This window comes from Columba livia, chromosome Z (genome assembly GCF_036013475.1).
Source record: "Columba livia isolate bColLiv1 breed racing homer chromosome Z, bColLiv1.pat.W.v2, whole genome shotgun sequence".
Classification (NCBI taxonomy): domain Eukaryota; kingdom Metazoa; phylum Chordata; class Aves; order Columbiformes; family Columbidae; genus Columba; species Columba livia.
Window position 1 is genome coordinate 39,863,198 of NC_088642.1, and position 23,938 is coordinate 39,887,135.

Genomic DNA, 23,938 nt, shown 5'->3' on the forward strand with positions numbered 1-23,938 from the left:
GAAGGTCATCTAGTCCAAACCTCCTGCAATGAGCATGGACATCTACCAGATCAGGTTGCTCAGAGCCCCATCCAACCTGGCATTGAATGTTTCCAAGGATGGGTCATTTACCAGCTCTCTGGGCAACTTATTCCAGTATTTTATCACCCTCATTGTAAAAAAATTCTTGCTCACATCCAGCCTGAATCTCCCCTCTGTTAGTTCAAAACCATCGCCCCCCGGTCTTATTGTAATAGGCCCTGCTAAAAAGTCTGCCCCATCTTTCTTATAGGTCTTTCTTAACTACTGAAATGCCACAATAAGGTGTCCCCGAAGCCTTTGCTTCTCTAGGCTGAATTCCTTATTAACTTTTGCTTGCACAGTTTGCTTTACTTTATCTCAATCCATGAGTTTCTCACACTTTTGTCCTTATTCTCTCCCCCATCCCACTGTGGGGCAAAAGGGAGGTGACTCAATGGGAACCTAGCTGCTAGTCAGGGTCAGCCCACTGCAATGATTTTGCCTGTTTGTGTAAAAATGATGCATGAATGTAAGGACTCCCCAAAATAAATTACATTGTACTAACTTCATTGTTTCTGAGTTGGATAGGGAAAGCTACATCACTATAAATTAGACTAGACATGCATACACATGAGAAACTAGAGCAGCTTCATTTAAGTTCTTGGTGACTCTGAAATAGGAATTCATTCAGGTTTCCTTCTAGGCACATTAGGATGCATGCATATGAAATAACAAAAAATGTGTCATGTGAACATGTTCCTGAACAATGCTGAAAACAGTTTAGGCAGACAACAAGTTCTAAGACAGACTTTATTCTAGCCAGAAAATATAACCAATAAACCAACTAGTAACAGGCTTTATACAAATTATTTAGCACTCTGACAACATAAAATACAGATTTGGATACCAGTTGTGGAGGTTATTGGGGTATGACAACGGAAGAATAATGAGGATCCACAGCATGCACACATTCACTCACAAGAGGCAAAACTAGAGGCCTCTTTCACTCAAGGGTACCCAGAAGAGAAATAATCACTTGCCTGAGTTAGGCAAGGACTCACTCAGGGATATATCCAGCAGAGAAAAATAACCACTCACCGAGCAAGGAGGTGAGGTGCACTCAATCCTGGGAAGCCTCCTTAGATGGCGTCCCAATCTAAGGGGAGGGCTCCAGTTCACAGGCCTGCTGCTCATAGATGACCACTCAAAGGGGGTCTTCAGCAGGGACCCCATTTTATAGCCTGGTCAGATCTGGTTATGGCCATTATAACATGGTCCAGAAACTTCTCAGCTTCTCTGGGCACCTCCTGTGTTGAGGACCATGTCAGCTGACTGAGAGTCTCTTCCTTCCTGACCCCTCCAGCCAGATGGAGGTGAAGTCACCCTGTCCCCAGCTGTGGGGATGACATGACTGTCAGCATCATCCTAGGTGTATACATGAGGACAGGCACAGTGGGGCACAAAAAGAGCCATCAACTGCCCTCTTAAAGGCACTGGATCTCACCAAAGGATGTACAACTGAGAAGCTAGAGCAGCTCCCTTTAAGCTCTTGGTGCCTCTGAAATAGAAATTCATTCAGGTTTTTTCTGTGCATGTTAGGATGCATGCACATGAAATAACTAAACATGTGTCATGTGAACATGTTCCTGAATGATACTGAAAACATAATGAACTTTTCATTTTCAACCTCATATTTTGTGCTTTGCCAATAGTTTGCTATTTTTTAACTTAGCGAAATAAATTTTAACAGCACATTATCAATTAATGTCACTCCTACTGAGCTGATGTACTCAGATTCAGCCATCTTGAGTACAGGTCTATCTCTCCAAGCACTGGACAACTGGAAAGAATTATTTTTTGTAAAATTACTACTTTGAATATATATAGACAGATGCCACACGTTGTTTTCTGCTCTGAAATTTTCAGCAAGAGTCTGAGATATGGACTGCAAAACTTAGGATCTATAAAGCCACAAGTTTGGTAATTATTAAAAATAAGGAATCATATTTGATTCAGATTTCAAATGTGTCTATCCTAGGAAGGAAAGGAACACTTGGTTCAGAAATTGAAACAGTTTTTTATTATAGAGAAGAACGTATTCATAATTGTAATGGAAATATCACAATCTATTTTGATCACTATAATTAATGATTAAGAGTTATTAATTACCTGAAAAGAAGGAAATAAAACATGGAAGAATGCGTTGTTCCTCATCTTTTGGATGGTCATATTAGTATTGATCGTCCTTTATCATCCAAGTGGCTGTAACTGCATGTCTCGCTATTCCCACAGGAGAAATGTGAAATGCAATGTCCATTTTATGAAACAGGCCAAAAATATTTTGAAGGACCAAGAACAATAAGTGTTGATGCTTGCCATTTTAGAAGACTGAAGAGTATATATAAATAGAAAGCTGGTTTTAAAAATGTATTTTAAAGATGTGAGAATGTAAGTCACATAAGAAGGCATCTTAGTGAAATCTGCATGATGAGCTTCATGAGTGTTGTGAATGTTTCTGTGGAGAGCAATGAGATACAGAAATCTTACAAGAATAGAAATAAAGGTAGAAAATAATAATTTTAAAATATAGCAGATAGTGGGGGGAGGAGGGAGAAGTAACCTGGAAAAAGCGATAAAAACAAGCAGACAGGAACAGAGAAACTCGGGAAGCAATCGAGCCAGTAAAGACTTGAGACAGAAATTTAGACATAATTTCACATAATATTTCAGTAAGAGGGCCAATGGTATTCCGGGATGCTCTGTAGAGATGATGTGATAACAGGTCTTGTCTATACCACTCCACTACGACCACATTTAGGATACTGAGTTCAGTTCTGAACAACTTGCTACTAGGGAGATACTGAGGGGAGTTCTGAGGACAGAGACAAAAAGGAATGGAAGGCTGGAAGATTAGGAACTAAATTAATGTATATAAGGAGACTAAGTGACACCAGAACATGGGCATCATAGGAGTCTGCACATACTGGAAGAATATGAACATCCTGAAGACAATTACTTTGAGGACAGCTAGAGGTATAGATGGAATTAACTATATGAAGTGTTGAATCAAAGTATTTCTTTCAGCTAAAACATTTTACATAGTACTATGTGGGAGCGTACCTGAAGTACGGAAAGAAAAAGACATCACTTTAAATGCCCAAAACATGATTAGAGAAGTAAAGCTACCAGATTATCCAACATCTTTTTCTTCAAAGGTTCTCCCATCTTACTCAATCTCCCTTTCTAAGGCTGAGGTGCCATTGGCCAACCTCTGCATTTCTGTCATGCAACACTTGGAACATTTTATTTGATTCCTTGTATAATCACAGCCTCGAAAATCTTCACAGTTTTCACTGTTCCTCTGTCTGCACCCTTGATTTTGCTACTATTGCCACTAAAAATCCTGCAAAATAGAGGATGGAGTTCCATGGTTTGTACCACTTAATGGAATTTAGGAGTCAGAAATGAAAAGAACAGGAATGAAACTACAGTGAAGTGACTTTACAGCAGGCGGTTGGTTGGATGGTTGATTTTTTACCTTTGCACTGTTTTCAGAAAGCTTTGTGTAATTGTGTCTTTCTTCATCATATCATCACTCTCTAGATTAATAAAATAGATCATTAGCATAAAATATATTTCTTCCATTATGCTAGTGCCGGCTCTCTCTCACTGGCTTTAAGAAGTGGCCTTAAGGCAGGTATAAAATGGTCTTAATATGACACAGAAGCACTCCCACAAAAATAGCAACCAACAAGCAAAAACTGTTTTCAAATAAATAAAATATTGCAGAAGTCCTTCTGTTACTTTACAAAGCTAAGCAGAAAGAGACAAATAGCTCAAAGAAAGAGACAAACAGGTCAAAGGAGCCAGCCAACCATACCAAGTTACAGAGGGAGAATCTGTATTACCAAGCTTGGAAATATTGTTGCCACATTTTTAAGCAATGAAAATACACTCTACGTGCAGCAAAAGTAGATTACGATGATACTGGAGCTAAAACAGCCTTTTAACTCCAGTAAAACAATGCTGCTGCTTTGTCATAACTTCTTTTGAGTTTCATTGTTTAGTTTAACAATCATGGAGGGAAGCATTAGTTAGCACCACTCTACAATGCACTGTAACCCCCAATGCCATGATAGGTTACACATTTTCCTTTCAAAATACAAGTTTATTTAACTTCAGTTATCCTGCTTTCATATTTCTAGTTTCTAAGCTGAAAAATGCAAGATAACACCACTCCAGGCCAAAGGATATTGGTTGCCCACATTAACCACCAGTTTGTAACTCTATTTTCCTAGGCTCTTTTGCTATGTGCGGGAAGCTTTTACTATGTGAGAAGGGACACTGCCAGCAGTTTGAACACAACTTGAAAGTACAAAGCAACTCCCTATTGGCTAAAGCACAGGGCAGACGGCTAGGACTAGAGAAAACATGCATCACTAGTACACCTACTAAGAAACCCCGTGAAGAGTATTTTCTGGCCAGGCAGCCATGAGTCAGGTACCAGGGGGACAGCAACATGTTTTCTCCTGGCAACAGTGTTCCTGAGTTGCATTAATCCAATTTCCAGTTTGGTTGTTTGGTTTTGGTTTTGTGTGGTTGTTGTTTGTTTTTACCCTAGGATTTTATATCATCTGACAGGAGTGCTTTTCCACTTGAATCCTTTGGCTGCTAACTAGCCCTATCTGAACAATCTGCTCTGCCTGCAGTGTTACCTCACTTATCATATGTGGCTCTAGTCTATGCATTTCCTCACAGCTTGGCAATTTCCTCAGCTGCCTGAGCGAAGGTTACACAGCTGAGCCACATCAAAAGTTACCTTCAATGACAGCTGAAACACTAGTAGCAAGGCTAATCTACCCTGTCTGTTCTACAAAATGGGCTTACCTTCCAACACATATAACTCAGATAAGGCCTCTCACTTCATAATTTCTTCCACAGCTCTCTTTTGGGCTCACCTTAGAAGGTTTTCCTAAATGTTGCTTCTATTTAATGAAGTTCCCTCAATTGTCTATATATGGTGGGTTTAATACTATCAGTGATAATATTTTGAGGTTTTGTAACAGAGTAGATGACTTGCTTCAGCCTGTCGCCTTTCTGCTTCTATTCAACCAGATTTCTTGGATGTGAAGCTGCATGTTTGACTGAGACTTGATAATTGTTTGTCATCAACTCATTTGAATGCTGTAATTGCTTATGTCTACAAGACCAAATATACACATGCAGAAAATACACAACAAACTGCAGTAGGTACACAAGTAACAATTAAAAAAAATGTGCTGGCGATAACTGATCCGTATTTCCCATCACAATAATGGTCATGATCTCCTCAAATAGCATATGTTGAATAGGATCCCTTACACAATGCCACTCATTAGAAACAGCAATTTCTGAGTGTTTAGAAGGCCTGAGTAAGAAGAAAATATCTGCCAGTGTTCTATAGGGAACGTCACCTCTAGGAACCTGGGAAACGCTGAGGTCACATAGCATATGCCTCCTATAGCCCTGGCGTGTAGAAGTGACACATTTATGTTCTGTTTACCATAGTGGTTGTTGGTCTTCAATAACACTCTTCTTTCGCCATTCTGTTGGCCATTATTTTCTGCTGAAAATAAAGTTCTTTTGGAGTTGTATGGTCTAAAAACATTAAAAAAAAAATAAAAATCCAGGTTTAGAATCTTGTATTCAAATCACTAGAGACTTTATCAGAAGAATGAGAGTAATATTCAGAGCTTCATGAACTTCCCCACCGTTTCCAATCTATATGGGGTTATTTTTCCCCACTTCGTCATCTCTGCCTGAATTTCTTCAGCTTCATTGACATCTAGGCCTAGAGTGCCTACTGACTTAAATTCAGTAACAGAAGCATAAAATGCAACAGATTGAATCTCAACTGGGCAGTAATATTTGATACACAAAAAGTTTAGTAAGTAAGGATTTGAACTTCTGAATTAATTGGACTTATTGCTTCCAAAAGGTATTACAGTTTATTTTTACCTACTGTTGATCTTGTTTGAATACATGTGAGTTTGGCTGTTTTAAATCTGAAAAGTTGCATTTGTGATCATGGATTCATTCTATTTACTGTCTGGTTTTGACAGTAAGAGCAGCTGGGGAATAAAAGAAAATTGAACTTCATTTGTGTACTTGATTTGTGTTGATATTTTGATTGTGAAACATAGCTTCTTGTGTTTCTGCCAGAAAAAAACAGAATGCAGGGACATCAAAAATTTGACAACTTTGAAAGCACATAAACATAACATCTAATTATGATATTGCTTAGGAAACTGAGAGCAAAAAATAGTGAATACAACATGAGTTTTTTTAAACTTAAAACATATTCAGAAAAAGTAGTTAAGGAAGTAATTCTGCTTTAATAATGATAAAACGACAAAACTCTAACACTGTAATATCAATATCAGTCCTATCTTTCTGTCCTTCAATTCCACCATGTGCATCTCATGGAAATATGTCCATGATATAGTTTATTCCGCTTAAAAAAAAGAAAAAAAAATTGCAAAGGAAGCATTCAAACAGTTTTACTTCCTATGGCAGTATTTTTCCTTAGGTATAAATGAACCTGCTATAAACGTTTAACATGATTTTTATGAGGGGTATTATTGTTATAGTTCTTCATGTCTTTTTCTTTTTTTGAGAGATATCTGATATTTTTATTGACTGAATTTCAGAATATCACATCAGATCATGTATAGCTTGCATGGCTGACTACTAATCTTGGAGGTTTTATAATCAAGCAATCTACATACCTGTAAAGAAGATACGTAATTTGTCTGCATGACCATACCGCATTTTGTAGACCTTTCAGATTTGAAATGTGATGGCCATTCAGAAATTGTATATGAAAGTTCTGTATAAATCACTAGTTGAATGCCTCTATAGAAGATATAAAGAAAAGATACTCTGGAAATGCTTCCACTTTTTGTCATGCGGGGTGTGGGGGGGGACAAGGTTGTTCAGACTCTTGAACTGAGCGGAGAACTTTAGTGTTATTAAGTTAATCATATTTACTTTGTAGAACTACAGTCATAGCACTCACATGTTACTCTAAACATAAAACTGCAATACACAAAAAACTGGCAGAGTGTTACCACTTGTTATTTAAGTGTTCTCACGACATGCATTTCTATTTGTTTAGAAATTGAAATAATTCCTGAGCTTCACAAAGCTTTGCCCAACTTTCTGTGTGGGAGTTAATGCATTAACACGTATTTTCTGACAACCAAGAATCACAGAGATTATATCTTCCTTTTATTCATAGTTCCCACTAATGATATTTGCCAATGTTTTCTTATTCTAATTATAAAAATAAATTCAGGAATTCACTACAGCATATTGTGGGTCAGTTTTGCTTGATGAGCTTTGGAGAAATGTTTAAGATAATTACCTCTATTACAGAATAAATGTTTGGATTTGTGGCAGCTGTTCTGAAGGCAGAAGTTATGAACTTGATTAAGTATAATTTTTCCTTCAGCATTTTTGAATATACAAAACTTAATCATTCCATAGTATTTTGGCTATATTTATTACTTTGTTTTTCCCTAATGTATCAGTTTCCCCTCATTTTAGAACACAACACAAATATATAATTATTCCCTATACAGACAAAATATCTCTGTTTTTCTTGGGAACTAGGCAGAGAATATGCTCCTATTTCAGTGTTTGTGAAACTCAAGTTAAGCTCTTATTTGCATTTTGTAAGGGCTTAAATATATTTGAAATATGTCCTAAGGGCACTTTCGAAAAAAATGTGTATCATCACTCTGAGATAACATGGTCACATTTTCTGAAGGATATTACTTATAGCTTTACTATCATAAAAAATCTATTTTTTCTTATGGTGGCAGTGTAAAATTTTTATATAGATTTGGAATGAAAATTATTGATGTTCATAAGACTCATCTCTCTTTTGCAGTGCTAGTTGTGCACACAAATTTTGCAACTCAGTTATTATACCTTCAGTTAAATTAGTCTTCCTGTTGATGTTTGTGAACATAGTCAACAATTCTGGGTCAAAATTAATTTCTTAACTATATTGGCCCTAGAGTCAAATCTTTTTCCTGACTTCTGACCACAGACCAGAACATCAGGTGTTAGTTCCATCACATATACACTTTGAAAATCTGACTCCCAGTTTCTAACATCATAACTTGAATAATACAGTACATACCTGCCTACCTGCTCATTTCTCTTTATGAGCCAATAATGGTATGCTATCACACATGGTGTAGAACATGCTATGCACATATTCAGAAAGCTTGTTTAGTTCCTTTTCTAATGCTATTTTCACACTTGATATAAAGTCTTCATATCAGCCAAAAAGAAGTGATCAGCTTCACCAGAAGCCCAGAAAAAAAGCCTCCTTTTGTATCTTACCTGCATGTTATCTGAGGTGTTCCTATACTTTTGAAAACAAAAAAGACGTTTGAGTTTTCACCTCCAGCCCATTGTTTATTTGACAACTGCAAGAGCAAAGATCAGCTCACAGAGGAGCAAATCAAACTGTATTTATTGCTAGGGTCCTGTAAACTGAAGTCATAATTGGAACTATGAAACTGTGGAGACCCTTGTTAGAGTTTAATGGACTGGCAATATCAGCACAGCTTTCATACTGAAAATGAAAGTGCTGTCTAAGAGTATAATGAATACAATGACATTTCTGCATGCCCCAAAAAATTCCTGAGAGCATCTGGATGTGGTTTGAGTTGCTGTAACATGGATTTTTATTTTTCTTTCTCTTTTTTTTTCTTTTCTTTCTGAGGGCAAACTTGTTTTTATATGTATTAAGAGGAGGGGTACTTGGTTAGTGGGGGGAGTGGGAGGCTTTTTCTTGAGCATTGGTTTTAAAAGCTAGCCCATTATCTTCCTCTGGGGAAAACTTAAATTTAAAACCACACTTCAGCTCTCTGTGCTCCTTACAGTGGAGAGAAAAGCAATAACCAGCATAATCATGCAACATTTAGAGTGAATATTGTCAGTGTGATCTTACAAAGAGATTTGGATTATTGTTAGGAATTTGGTTCGAACTAATGTGACTGTGCATTCTTTAATGAAGTGTCTGGAAATAATATCCACCTTTTTCCTATCCACTAACAAAGGATTATCTCACCAGCTGTGCTGTAAATCCAGACAAAGCTGCAAACAGGCACGTTTGTTTATAAAATAATAATTTTTTAAAAATAGGAATAAAGGGGGAAAAAGTATCATCTTGTCATCTATAATAACTTTGATTCCTTGAAATGGCTACTGCCTTTCTATGTCATTGAGCAATCCATTCAGAATCATGAGGGCTGGAGGGCTAACAAAGGTTTCTCTGAGTTTCTCAATACCTATTAAGACAGTTGACAAATCCGTAATGTTGTGTAATTTCCAATTAATTTTTTAAGGTCAGCCTGTCATAGTGCAATCAGAAGATCAGGAGTACAACTGCTACATACAATTCCATGGGCAACAAGACTTTCAGGTATTGAGTCTCCAAATATTACAACACATTTGCTCAGTGCTACATTAGTAATGTGTAATAGAGTAGGAGCAAGGATATGTCAAGAACATGACATACAATGAGTTTCTCATGCCTAGACAGGTATATGTGGGAGTTCAGAAGGCACAGCAGAGCAGAAATGTCAGCTTTAGAGGCAGGGAGAAATGCTTTTTATTGCATCTTTACCTCATTTTTTAATCTACCATTATTTTACATGTTGTGCTCCAAGCGGATTTTGTCTTCTGGTACACTGACTTGGCTGGACAAAGCTGCACTCATCTCTGTGTCAACACACCACTGTTACATACCATATTAGTTCAGTATTTTCCATACAGGATAAGGTAACTTACTGGACAACTACAACTATTAAAATACTTAATAGGTAAGGGGTTTACTGCCCTGAGGTGGCCAATTTGATGGGAAGTCCATGTTGGTAACAGTGTCCACTCCTACCCATTTCCTCCACATTCAGACAGGAATTCCAGGATATTCTTTACTTTAAACACGCATCTTAAATCTCTAGAGGACCTAAAAGTGGAAGCTGTCTTTAAATATGACTATGTACAACTACAGTATCAAAGTCAAAACCTATAGGTTAGGATCAAAGCTGCTACACAAACAGATGTTTGTGAAGCTGCATCTAAGTTCACATGCAGTATGGCAGCATGTGTCTTATACCTAGGTTCACAGCAGAAGAATGGCCAGATATTGAGTATGAATTCCTACCAGCCTCTAACACTCAGGTGGAAGAAAATATGTACAAGCTAGTGCATGTCAATGCACTGCCCATCACCAGTGGCCAGTGTGGAACCCATATGGGTATTAGTTGCTACCCATTTTCCAGTTGTGGAGGTGCTGGTATATATTTTCACATCCACATGAACAACATTTGACCGAAAATCTGGAAGTCTGTTGATTATATGTCCTCGACATATTTAATCAGTAGGAAACAGCATGTTGATTTCAAAATCTTTTGTATATACCTCAAGCTAAAAAGTCATGGAGAATGAAGTAGCATTTGTTTCTTTAATTCAGATTACATCTGAGATACACTGAAGAAGCACAGGCAGAATTTATTACTGCTGTATCTCTCTACAATGGATATCTTCTTGTGAAACTTTGTTTTAAGTCCTTTTTCCATAACAGTAACTACAGTAGTGAATAAAAATATAATAACTATGCAGTAATGGTGCAGTTCAGGGAATAAACTACAAAGTAGGCATTGCATTAATTAATTTATACTCTTCTGGCTGTGACTCTGGCAGCGCTTAGTAATTCAAAGTGATTAAATTAAATTGGTTTTATATCTTCGTAATAAAGATACAGTATACAGCCCTATTCTCTCAGTGTAGGTTGGGATTTTATTAAGTTGATTCTCACTTATAATTGGCCTTTTTGGTTCTCAATGGGCTGTGAATAAAATCTGAGATGTTTTGGATTATGTTAAGAAGGATGCATTTATGAGAGAAAAGCATTAAATTTTATGAGAAAATAATGAAGATTATGATTTCACTGTATTTGGAGTGCAAAATAAAAAGCCTTACATGGATAATCAGGATTCCTCTGTGTTCTATGTTAATGAGTATTGGCAGCTTCCATCCTTACTATTACAATTGATAAGACTTTTTTTTTTTTTTTTTTAAGATAGAGCTCTGGGAGATTAATTAAGCTCCTTAGCAGATGGCTGGGTATAAAGCATCGATATGTAAGCTCAAGAGTTTTATTCCATTATGTGGACATCTAGAAGTGGGCAGGAAGAATGAAGAGATAGAGGGAGAAATTTTTTTTGTCTCATTATGGTTTTCATATACATGGCAATTTCTGTCATCAAATCACAGTATATTTTAATACGCAGTCTACAATACAGAATTTTGGTCTTTTGCAATGCAATTTTTGGATTTTCTGTTCCAGAAAGCTTCATATTAAAAGAATGGATTGTATTTTCAGCTACTTAATGATGTTCTCTCGTGCTGTACGTCTCATACTCTCTGTTGTGTGTGGTGATGTCATTAAGCTAGGTTCTGTAAAAACAGAATAAAATTGCAACCTCTTCCCAAAAGATTTCACAGTATAAAAGGTAAGATGGTCAAGGTAAATGAAGAAACAGACTGGTGTGGAAAATCTAGGCAACAAAAGGATTTTTAACGTGGTCTATCTGTTTGCATAGCTCATAAGAGCATTTATGTACACAAGTAGGCTTTCCTTGGGCAGTGCTAATAGGATTATTTACATGAGCATTAATTTTTTGTTATAAACAAAGTTCATATGATTGGACTTATAGTCTCTGTAAAATATGCAAAAAATATCTTCATTCATGTGTATAGGATTCATAAAATTACCTTTCACCCCTGGAGACTTTTACTGAGAACTGTACAATATCACTATATCTAAGAATGTTGAATATTGTTTCGACTTGCTTTATCTTTATGAGTCATTTTTCCGTATCTGAAAATCGCCACGTAACATATAAATTGGCACAATTATCTCTGTGCACACGTGGGAGGCCTTAATAACAGCTGCTGTTGCCTTGGGAAACCTGTGTGGAAAAGCTTCTCTGAGCACTAAAGTTCACTGAGTTTGAAAATGTATATGTTTATATCCCCCAAATTGCCTTTTAAGAAAGGCTATTCAGACAGTACAAGCCAAAAGTGAACTCATATAACATGGGTAATGAAGTGTACCCTTCTCTCTTTCACTGACATAAATTGGAAAAGGCTTGGTTTAATATAGTCTATTTCTCTCTTCCTGGAAATTTTATTCCAAAAAGAAGCAATCTAGGTCAGCCTCCTACTGGTATACCAATTAACAGGATATGTCTGTTGTATTTATTATTTGTCTACGAAGTGTCCAACTTCAACTTAAGAACTAGCCAAAACAGTATGACCTCAATTTACAGAAATTTGCGGAGTGTGAATGTTCCTTATTTTTTCCAGTAACTTGCTCTTCAGTTTCCTGTGCAATGCATTTAAGTATTGCAGTATTTAAACTGCCCAGATTTTGCTATTTCCAGTACATTTTCATGTCCCCATTTTGTATTTTAAGTGATTCTCGCAGCAGATTAATGTTCTGGTAAGTACTGGTGGTCTCTGTAGTTAGGAAGATGTCATACTGAAAACTCCAATAGATATCTGATGTTCAGTTTTTCCTTAATTTCTATTGCCATTACTCTAAATGATACAAATCAAATCACAGCACTGAATAATGCCCTTCTTTCTCATATTCATTTTATAAGGAAATGGCACCCCCTTGATTACTATGATACACAAAGTGGTAACTCTAAATGCCTTCACAAAGTACACTTCAAGGGTATGATTTAAAAAACAAAAAAAATATTGCTGATCTTGATGTCAATGGGTGCAGTACGAATGTCTCAATTAAAAATAAAATACATAAAGTTGAAAACACACCATGAGAACTGATGGGTTCCATAGCGCCCAGGTAAACACCAGTGTCGTAAAGTATAATGTGGAGGAGGAGGAAAAAGCTTAAGCATATATGCTGTTTAAGAAACTGCGGTCAACAGTTTGGAGCAAGCAAATCCCTGTTCAACCTCTACTTGTTCAGAAGAACAAAACACCAGCTAGGGTGTTTTAAGTGGTAGGCTGGTTTTCTTCTAGGAGCTGTGAGTAGCAGGAACTGTCATGTATGACAGATTTATATAAACCCTACATAGAAAAGCTGTAAGAAGCAAATACCCATTGCCCCTTGTCCTATCATTGGTTGTCACCGAGAAGAGCCTGGCTTCATCTTTGTGACACTCTTTACATGTCTATAAACATTAATGAGGTCACCCCTCAGTCTCCTCCAAGCTAAAGAGGCCCAGCTCCTTCAGCCTTTCCTCATAAGGCAGATGCTCCACTCCATTCATCGTCTTTGTTGCCCTGCGCTGGACTTTCTCCAGCAGTTCCCTGTCCTTCTTGGACTGAGGGGCCCAGAACTGGATACAATATTCCAGATGTGGTCTCACTAGGGCAGAATAGAGGGGAAGGAGAACCTCTCTGGACCTACTAACCACCCCGCTTCTAATACACCCCAGGATGCCATTTGCCTTCCTGGCCACAAGGGCACAGTGCTGGCTCATGGTCATCCTGCTATCCACCAGGACCCCCAGGTCCCTTTCCCCTACACTGCTTTCTAACAGGTCATTCCCCAGCTTATACTGGAACCTGGACATCTGTCACTGAGCAAGCTGTGAAGTGTACCGTTAGAGGAATCTGTTGATAAGGTTTTATTGTTTTATTTTAGTGTTGCATATATGTCTAGCTGAAGATTTTCTGCTGAAACGACTCATCAAAGGGTTTTTGCTAAACTAAATTTTACTTCAAAAGGAAGGAAATTCCTCCTGCGCTCTTTCAACAACTATAAAAAAAAATAATGAAAAGCTGAAAAAAAATAAAACATTTTGGACAAAACTGTCCCCAACTGTCAAACTATACACAGCCCTTGATGGCAGGTCAACATTTTCCCCAGAAATTAATGACTCTAGTATTTTATTTTTTTTTTAATAAGTTAATAGTTGTCCCAAGGTGGAATACTTCCCATGTAATGCAAGACCAAATTCATCTTCCAACAAACTCTATGTGTCAGCTATCATCTAGAGAACATAAGCGAGAAACTAAGGGCAAATATGGGCCCAGTCATAGCCTCCATTCTCAGACTAGGCAGCTAAATGCACTGAGATCAGCAAAAATTGGCAACGAGTTCCAAGCGAATTAGCAATCTAACTCCAAAATTTGTAGCAGTAATAAAAGCCCCATAATTATCTGTCAAGTCAGAAAGAGCAGTTCAAAACCATGGCACAGAAATCCAGCAGAATCCTAATCATTCTTGAAAGATTAGGACAGTGTTACAAGTATGATTAGGGCAAAGATTTCCGGTTGAAAACTACTATGGTTTCTCATGAGCCTTCATCACCCATAAAGGCTGCAGAAACAGAAGAATTTGGCCCTTCCTGGAATATTATGTATCCAGAATATATTCGTGGTTCAAAGGGGAATACTTTCTAGATTACTGAATTAGTCTTGTCCTTCAATCTTGAATAATCAAAGAGAATAGGGAACTGAGTGAATGAATTCATTGACTGTCATATAAATTATGTTAGTGCCCCTGAAAATTTCATTCCTACTTCTCTAGTGGTGACAAACTGCAAATTAGTAATAAGTATCAAGAGACTGTGATGGTCACTACTAGTTAGAATGAACTGATATTGAATGGGAAGGTGAGACTGCATACAAAATAAGTTTTAGGCTCTGGAAAACTAGGGTGAAGAGAATCAAAATTGAAGTATCTTACTGTCAGTGTTACTTCGCTGTAGGAAATACATATTGGTAATTAAAGAAGGGAGCAAAGCACTGGGACAAAGAAAAAAGGGATTAAAAAATCTTTTATTACCTCTGTAATTTAGAATAATCATTTTATGTCTTTCGGAGCTCTTCTAGCTACCTTACGTAAAATGCAGCAGAATAAACAGAGCATTGAAAACACAGCTGTAGGATGCATGTATTAATTGGATACAAACTAGAGAAAACCTTTGGAAAACGTTTTTTTCAATCCACAGGGTTGAAAAAGACACAGGGTTCCTCTGAGATCCTTTTAAGATTGGCAGGAAAATGCTCCTTTTGCAATAATGATAAAGCTCAGTCTCCCCAAATGTGACACATTTCAGCTTAAGAAAGAAAAGGAAGATGCAGAGAATGAGACTTACAGTGAAATATGTAGCAAATTTCTCAATGTTAACAAAGCAGATGGATTGAAAGATCCTTGCAGGATTTTTCTTCTAATAAATCCATCTTTTGACTGGCACTAAATTTACTCAATGTACATGAACTTTTGATTAGCATTGAGTACAACAGATATTTATTTTTTCTTTCCACACAATAAAGTTGGGAACAAAAAAGAGTGTCTGGATTTGTTCCAGAGCAAAGCACCTTTCCCAGTGTACAGATATTTATAGTTACTGAAATTAATGACAGATGCTGTGTGAATCATGTCTAATATAGAATGTGTATGCAACTACTCATGACATATATCACAGTGAAAGACACTAAAAACCAGGGATTATTTTCAGCATTGTGCATGTAAATTAAATGTCTTCAGTTAGAGTTAAATATTGGCTCAAGGATCCTTGAATAGAACTGATGATTTTTTTTTCAATGAAAACTCTGTTTTCAAAAAAAAAAATAATGTGTCTGCAAAAGAGACAGAAACAGAAGTGCTTTCTATCAAGAAATTCATCTTATGTTTCATTTTATTAAAAAACTACTTCTGAAAACAAAACATTTCATCCAAAAATTGTCTCAAATTTGGTCTGTACTACCTGGAGGGAAGTGTTAGGGTCACTCTTACATAGATCCTCTGCCCTCCAGTGGCAAAGTATCTCTCAGAAGGTAGACAATGCTGTCCCTTGCAGCCAGCATAGCTAGACCAGAGTGGTAAAGAAAAGCATGAGAGAATTAGACTATGGTTTGCACTGGGGCACCACTGCTGAAATATTTCCCGTTTGGCAAAAGACTTCTTATGATAGTCCAAAACGTTTCAGCTTTACATGTTCTTGCGTGGGAATATTTTTTTTCCTAGGAGGAAAAAAACTCTCATTTTCTGATCATTACTTCGTGGTGGATGCACTTGACCCTCCCAGCCAAACCAGCAGCAGTTTTGTCCAGGCTCCAGAGGACGTAAAGGCCTGAGCCCCAGCCAGGCCAACAACTCCTTCCAGTAGACCTACAGGGAAGCGGAACAGCACACCGAATGCCGGTATCTTGTGGGCACAGGGAGTCTCGTGCATACTTTTCGTACTGTATGCAATTTGACTACGAGTCAACCACTTTGTTCTATAGATACAGCAGCCTGGATGAGCCCACTTTGAGCTCTCCCTGCTAAATAAGTGAGCTGTGTGGCAATGGTTTTACTACTCACGGGTCAGTGGATGAGCGCAATTCAAGTTCAATGTTAATCATTTAGCTAAAGTAGATGCACACCAAATGTAATGGGTTATTTAGAGATACAAGGTTGTTTGATTTTTAGTGTACTCTTTGATTGATGTTACTTGGTAGACTAGATTTGCTAAAACTTGAGGCTGTAGGGTCCTGCTTTTATTTACCAAAAGCAACTGCAGACTACACTAAACACCTGCAAGACAAAGTCTTGCTTGCATTTTGCTGGAAAAAATGGAACTGACTGGGAAAACAAGGCTAACGCAGAGAGCGGGGCCTATTTTGCACTCCACTGAGAAGAAAGGGCTTATCTAGACAACACGGCACCGTCAAGGATATGGACCGAAAAAATTGTCTACAACTGAACAAAACAAAGGCCCATGTGGAATCAGAGAAAAAGGAGCCAATGGGGAACAAAGGACCTGGTGGTGAAATTTTGCTATTGGACTGGATGTTGGTGTGAATGGTCTGTAAAGATATAGGAGTTTGCAGTTTTCATTACTTGGGCAGACCTCTGCGCAAGTACCCAGCTTGAGCCAGCCCTCCTGCTACACTGCTCCATTAAATATTTTATTTTCTGAGAATTTTGTTTCCTGAAAATCTGCTTTGCATCCAGTTATGGATTTTCCCTGAAAGTTTGCCTTCAGACCTCTAAGTACAGGCTCCAGAGGTAATTGTTATCAGGGAAAGATGGATCCTGAACATTTGCATCATGACAGATAGAAGATTCATCTGAGAGTTTGCCTCTAGAGCTTCAAAACACAGTCCCTGGAGCAAACGTTCATCAGGGAAAGAAGATGCCTGAAGGTTTGCTTCATGGATGGATACACACACCTGGAAAGAAAGTGACATTTGGCTTGGTATATGTCCCCCCCATGCAGTAAATAATAGAGCACACCCACCACTGAACTCTTGAAGGTCGCACTTCCCTTTAAGAAATCTAAGCAGAACCCCATATTACTCCCCTGTGACATACTTCTCTATACTTACTAAACTAATGATGAGGTTTCATGTATCAAGGGATTTAGAGATGTGCTTGGTACCTTTATGTTTCCTGTAGGTCTGCATAGGTTCTCAGAAGTTTCTTATGGCAAGAAAGGAGGCTTTTCAGGGGACTACAAATCTGTGACTGTTATTAATTTGGAGACAGCTGTTCTGAAAATATGTTCAAGTCACTTCACAGTGTATACACTAGCCCATAAAAATTTTAACAGGTATAAATTTACTGGTAATGATTGAGAAAGTCTAAAGAAAAAATGGATTTTTACAAAAGCAAGGTCTAATAAGTAAAAGTTGATCAGTATATATTTTTTTTTGTAGACTGAGAGCAATTAGTGTAGAATAACTGAGGCTGTTGAATAGAGTATCTAATACCTATGCTTCCACTGTTCATTTCCTCATATTGCCAGAGAAAATAAGTTGTTAAAATAGAAAAAAAAAAAAAAAAGAATAGCAACATTAACCAGAGTTGAGTAATGTTTTTTTGGTCTTACATTTTAGGTTGGAAAATAATAAAATTCTGGGACAAAAATTAAAAGTAGGTTATTTAGTACCTTGTGAAAATGTTGACAACAGAATGAACAAAGTACTTAAAATAATATTATTTTTCATAGAAATACATAGGTACTGGATGGTAGAAGAGATGGGCCTCAACAAAGGTCATCATCATTTAATACAGATTTAATACAGTGTTTTCAGACCAGTGCAGCTGAAGGGCACTGAACTCTGTATTGACATTAGACTATGTAGCCACTAGAGTGTAATGACTGTTCAGCAGGGTGAAAGCCTGGAGCATTACCTAGGGTACAGTGCTGTCTTAACGTGGCATCTGGAAGCTGGTGCACTTCACATAGCCGAAAAATAAAAATTCTTTCCTTTAGAAGTTTCAAAGTCAGAAGACATCATTGCAGTACTATAGCTATGCAGTAATCAGAAGCTGATATGAGTAGAAAACTGACAAATTAGGCATCTGAGTAAAAAAATACCAGGTGTTCCTTCCAAAACATTTTACATGTTTTAGTTTCCTAAATATTCCAGTTGTTCAAAAATAAATAAATCCTCTTATAACTGAAGCTAAGGTTTCATATTTAGCATATATTGGCTTTCTGGCCTCTGAATATTACTGTATTCCTATTCAGCCTTAGTCCTTGCTTAACTACCACTTTACTGTAATATTTTTTACACACCATTGTCCTGGCAGTACTTCTTGAGACCCATTGAATGAGTTTTAGTCTTGGATTGAAGTACAGAGGTAGATATTCTTTATAACAATGGTGGGGGGATGGAGAGTTTGGATATGAAGCCACACTTAGCTTCAGCTTAGGTCTGAAATCTCAGCACCATTAAAGAAGTTAAATAAGCACTATTATATAATTCCTTCCAGCTTCATTGACGATTTTCTTCTTTTGCCTATACAAATGTATCTTCAGCGGAGGTGTGATACGAGCCTGTATTGTAGTAATGAGACTGAGAAGCTCTACTTCCCTTTGAGAGATAACTTCAAAAGAGGTCTCAAAATTGAAATACAGTGTTCGTTTTGTACTCCAGACAAGAAAAACACCACCTTCAGAGCCTGCACAGTACAGAGAACATTGAATTTTAAAATACTTTTCTTGTCTTACTATAAAAGCAATAGCACAGTATATGTGCATTGTAGTTTAACATAAAACCTTTCATCTATTAATTACTAGTTACTAAAAAGAATTCCACCTTCTGACTATTCAGTGCAAAAACGACCACTGCAATAATTTGTAGTGGTTTTGTTGTTTTTTTTTTTTTTTTAATGGTGGTTGTTACTGGAAAAAATAGTGCCTAAAAAGAACCTAGATCCTACAATCTTAAGTGAATCTGACACAACCTACTAAATAGACTACAGGGCAGGTAGGCTAGTCTTGTCTCTGCTTTTGACCTGCTGAGGAACCTTCTGTGTCTCTCAGTTGATCCAGCTGCTAAGCAGAATCATGATGCTGAACTCTTTGTAAAAGATGTGAACAACTGTCCATGAAGGAAGATGTATAAATGTGTGACACTGTTACATGCACATGTACTTTTATTTCATATCCCTTGCATCCACTGTAGTAACTCCAGAACAAATACTATTATTTTATATATGGAAGTCTTATGAGCATTATGAGCATGTATATTCTGAAGGCATTATGATACTCCTTCACAGTCCCACTCTCTTTCTTCTCCTTTCCTATACTGTATGTAAGCAGCAAGGGATCAGGTAGTTGGTTGACCTTATGACATAAAATTTCTCAGCAGACTTTTCATTGAACTTGTATTACCTAACAGACCCTCACAAGCCAAAATTATGCTGCTTCTGCCAAGGAATGATACTTCCTCAAATGTTTCTACCCAGCCACCTATTCTAGTTCTCTAAGATGATGGAAAAATCTAGGCAACTTACTAATAGTGGAATCAGTTACCTGAGAACTTCTTTTCATCTTCTCTTTCACTCTTCTGTTATTTGACCGTTATTTGCTTTAGTATATGTAGAGTGGTTCTTATTCCAATTTATGGCTGAATAAGAGCTGAATATACTGCATAATCAACTGTGACAGTGAAACTTCCTTTTCATTTATTCCACAACTCATTAATTCAGAAGTTAGACAGTAGAGGCTTTCATGCTTTTATTTCTATAAAGTATTTACCATACTTTTGGATACTAAGTAAGGTAACACAATAAAAGCCCAAACCAAAACTGTCTATGGACTTTCATGCAGTTCAGAGGAGAGTATTGCACATCTCATTTTGTTGCCAGTTAAAGGGGAACTAGGGCCATAGTAATGCTGCTTTTGTGTACAAATGCAACTTTCCAGAGTTTTATTATTATCTAGTCGCTATATAAATTACCGTTCATTCTTAAATCAACCTTCACTAGAGATCGTTGCTGGGTTTCAAATCTGCCCACAGAGTAAAAGAAATCATAATCTAGAACAGTCTGTATCAGGAAGTTGAGTTGGATCTACTCCTCTGTATTTCATATACATTCAATTACCAAAGATCTTATTGATACACTGTTTAGTAATTACAGAGGTTGCATTTTGAGTTTCATTTCTGTTTGTTCATGTTATAAGTTTACAGCAAAAATGCAATGTAAGCAGAGAATCAATTGTTGTATGTTACTAATTTCATGTATTTTTCAATCCCAATTGCTGTCTAGTCCCACATATGCCAACAATGAATTCTGGTGGATCCCAGGTAGTTCCTGTCTGGAGGATGTTGTCTTGGGACTTATTGATGTTAGCCATTAGGAGTAAAAGGTGAGTGGCAAAATAAAATGGTAATACCGGCTTCTCCGGGAAGCCGAATAAATTAATACAAAAAAATTAACAGCTGAGATAGAATAATTATTCATTGAAATAGATTGTTGCAGTAAGTGAAATATTTTTTTTTCTTCTTATTTTCTGCCTTTCTAGTAAATTGCTCATACAAATCATAATTAGTCATGAGTTTGATCATTGTCTTCAGCTATTCAATCAAGAGCTCACAAGAACACATTCTAATCTACAGTATGGTGTTGTGTGCCTTCTACTGTAATGAGTATTTTTTTCATTGAACTCACATAAGACAAGTTATGTGGTATTGCCACTTTCTTCTGAGAAACACAGTACATCAGATATATAGCTATAACTTTCTGATTCTGAATCAAATTGTGCACATGCAGTAGCAACATTTAAAAGAGCACAGGTGGTATTTTAAGCTCTGGCAACTTACAGTTGCTCTCTAAGAATTCTTTCTCATTTGGCATTAGCCTGAAAGCAACACATGCTGGCCAATCTTAATGCTGTAACAGGAACTGAAGATGAGAATGCGATAGCAACTGGCTACATCAGTTATATATGTTTTGAGAATTCCTCTACTTTGGTAATATACAGCCTTTTTCTTTTCTTCATTTGCCTCAGTAATGCCACACAACACGAGCAGGACAAGAATTAGACACAGTCCCTCATAGGCTGGATGTGTGTACACTTCCATGGGTAAAGAACTGGCTAGAAGGCCGCGCCCAAATAATTGTGGTAAATGGAGACAAATCAGTTGGTGGCCAGTGATGAGTGGTGTTCCCCAGGGCTCAGTATTTAGGCCAGTTCAGTTTAATCTCATTATCAATGATCTGGATAAAGGGATTGTGTGCACCCTCAGTAACTGTGCAGATGTTGGGTGGGAGTGTTGGTCTGCTGGAGGGTAGGAAGGCTCTACAGAGAGATCTGGACTGGCAGGGTTGTTGAGCTAAGGCCAGTTACATGAGTTTAATAAGGCCAAGTGCCAGGTCAACACACTTGGGTCACAACAACCCCATGCAATGTTATAGGCTTGGAGAAGAGTAGCTGGAAAGCTGCCTGGCAGAAAAGGATCTGGGTGTATTGATTGACAGATGGCTGAATGTGAGCCAGCAGTGTACCCAGGTGGCCAGAAGGGCCAACAGCATTCTGACTTGTATCAGGAATAGCACGGCCAGCAGTACTAGAGAAGTGATTGTGCCATGGTGCTTGGTTTTGATGAGGCCTCACCTTGAATACTGTGTTGAGTTTAGGGCCACTCATCATTACAAGGACATTGGGGTACTAGATAGAGTGCTGAGGATGGTGACAAAGCTGGTGAGGGGCCTGAAGCACAAATCTTATGAGAAATGGTTGAGAGAACAGGTGCTGTTTAGCCTTGAGGAAAGGAGGCCAAGGGGGGACCTTATTGCTGTTTACAACTACCTGAAAGGAGGTTGTAGCATGGAAGGCGTTGTTCTCTTCTCCAGAGTAACAAGAGATAGGACAAGAGGAAACGGCCTCGAGTTGCACCAGGGGAGGTTCAGATTGGATATGAGGAAAAATTCTTCAGGGAAAGGTTTGTCAAGCACTGGAAAAGGCTGCCCAGGGAAGTGGTGGAGTCACCATTCCTGGAGGTGTTAAAAGATGTTTAGATGAGGTTCTTAGGGACATGGTTTAGCACTAGAGTTAGGTTATGTTCGGACTTGATGATATTGAATGTCTCTTCCAACTGAAATTATTCTGTGATTCTGTGAGTCTATCATTATTCTGTCTCCTGACTAGGTATCATACACCATACAAACAGAAGACTTTTTTCTGTAACACACCAATTAGCCTGTTTGAAAAATATTGTGAAAGGAGCTTTGAAAATGACTGCGTGTTTTCAGAGTGGGTGCACCTGTAGGTATTAATTTATATGATTAAATATGTACTTTCTTGTATACAAAAGTGCTTTTGTATTATGAGAAGAGTAACTAAAACTATTGTACCTGATTTAATTGGTGAGTGCTTTGCTGTATGTTTATTTTAAATAGGCTTTATAAAAGTATTTACCTTAATATCCTATCAAAGCAAGCATAACAACTTTTTAATAGCAGGGTCTCAAAGCAAAGCAAAGCAGTTGTGCAGCACACTACAAAGACTGCAGAATGATGGTTTACATTTCTAAATACAGAACAAAAAATAATTCTGCACAAATGGTGTTTTCTAGGACAGTAACATATAAAACTATCAAGAGGATAATAAGTGATTTTTGCAAAATATCTAAAAGGAAATATGATGGCATACTGCCTAATATTGCTAATATTCTTTTTGTTTTCATCCTGGTGGTTTCATTATTTCATTCCTTTCTGAAACTGGATCTGCAAATGTTTCACACAACCAAAAGTCTTGCAGCTTGAAGATACAGAGTAGTAAATTTCTGGTCCTTATCTATTGTTTGAAAAGACAAGAAAGCAGACAGAAACTATAGAAACAAAAGATTTTTCAAGCATGTCAGCTGGTGAGTGAGAAGTAATGGCTGTGACTGGACTGTATTTACGTAACTTTTTCCTATTGGAAGGTATCAGAATGCCTGGCTAGAAAATATAAATATTTCTTCTACAAAATTTAGATAGTATGACCATTAGTCATGCAAATTATCCACACTGTAGCCCTATTCTGGGTCAGTCTACTAAAGGGAAACCATCTCTGCATCTGTTTTGATTTTTGTTTTATTCCATTTCTGAATTGTCCTCTGAGATCTCACATATAGTCGTTAGTTAAAACAAGCTGCTCCTAGAATGACCAAAGGATGTTGGCATCTAATAACGATTTTAGTCACTTGCATGCAGCAAAAAGCCATTACTAAGTTGTTATTTAGCACTCTCCATTGACAGCAGGCTGAGTGCTTCTCAGAATCCACAATTCTGCAGAATAATTTCCATTAGTATCTTAATTTCTTTTGGTTAGTTTAGACTGTGAAGGTCTTGTAAGCATTAGTACAAAATTGCTAGTTCAACTACAATTGAATATTAAGTAAAGCTTTGCATATGATCAAATCAATAGATATTTCAGATTTAGAATGAATGATGAGTTGATTCTTCAAACTACTCCCACTGGCAACAGTATCTTGCTAGAAGACGTTATTCAGGTGAGAAAGTAAGTGTCTGAACTTGCCTGTGTCAGTGAAATTTTCTTCTGAATTCTTCCTCATGTATTACAAAAATAGACAGTAATGTTTTAGTTTATCAAAGGTATTGTTA

General features: G+C 37.3%; 1 long non-coding RNA gene across 1 annotated transcript in view; it reads left to right on the forward strand.

Annotated features, from left to right (window-relative positions):
* LOC135577396 (uncharacterized) overlaps positions 1–20,686 on the forward strand; it is an 84,602-nt gene extending 63,916 nt beyond the window's left edge. Inside the window, exon 4 of the long non-coding RNA XR_010469170.1 lies at positions 20,597–20,686. This is a non-coding gene — a long non-coding RNA (uncharacterized LOC135577396). The remainder of the gene's footprint in view (positions 1–20,596) is intronic.
* Positions 20,687–23,938: the final 3,252 nt, after the last annotated feature.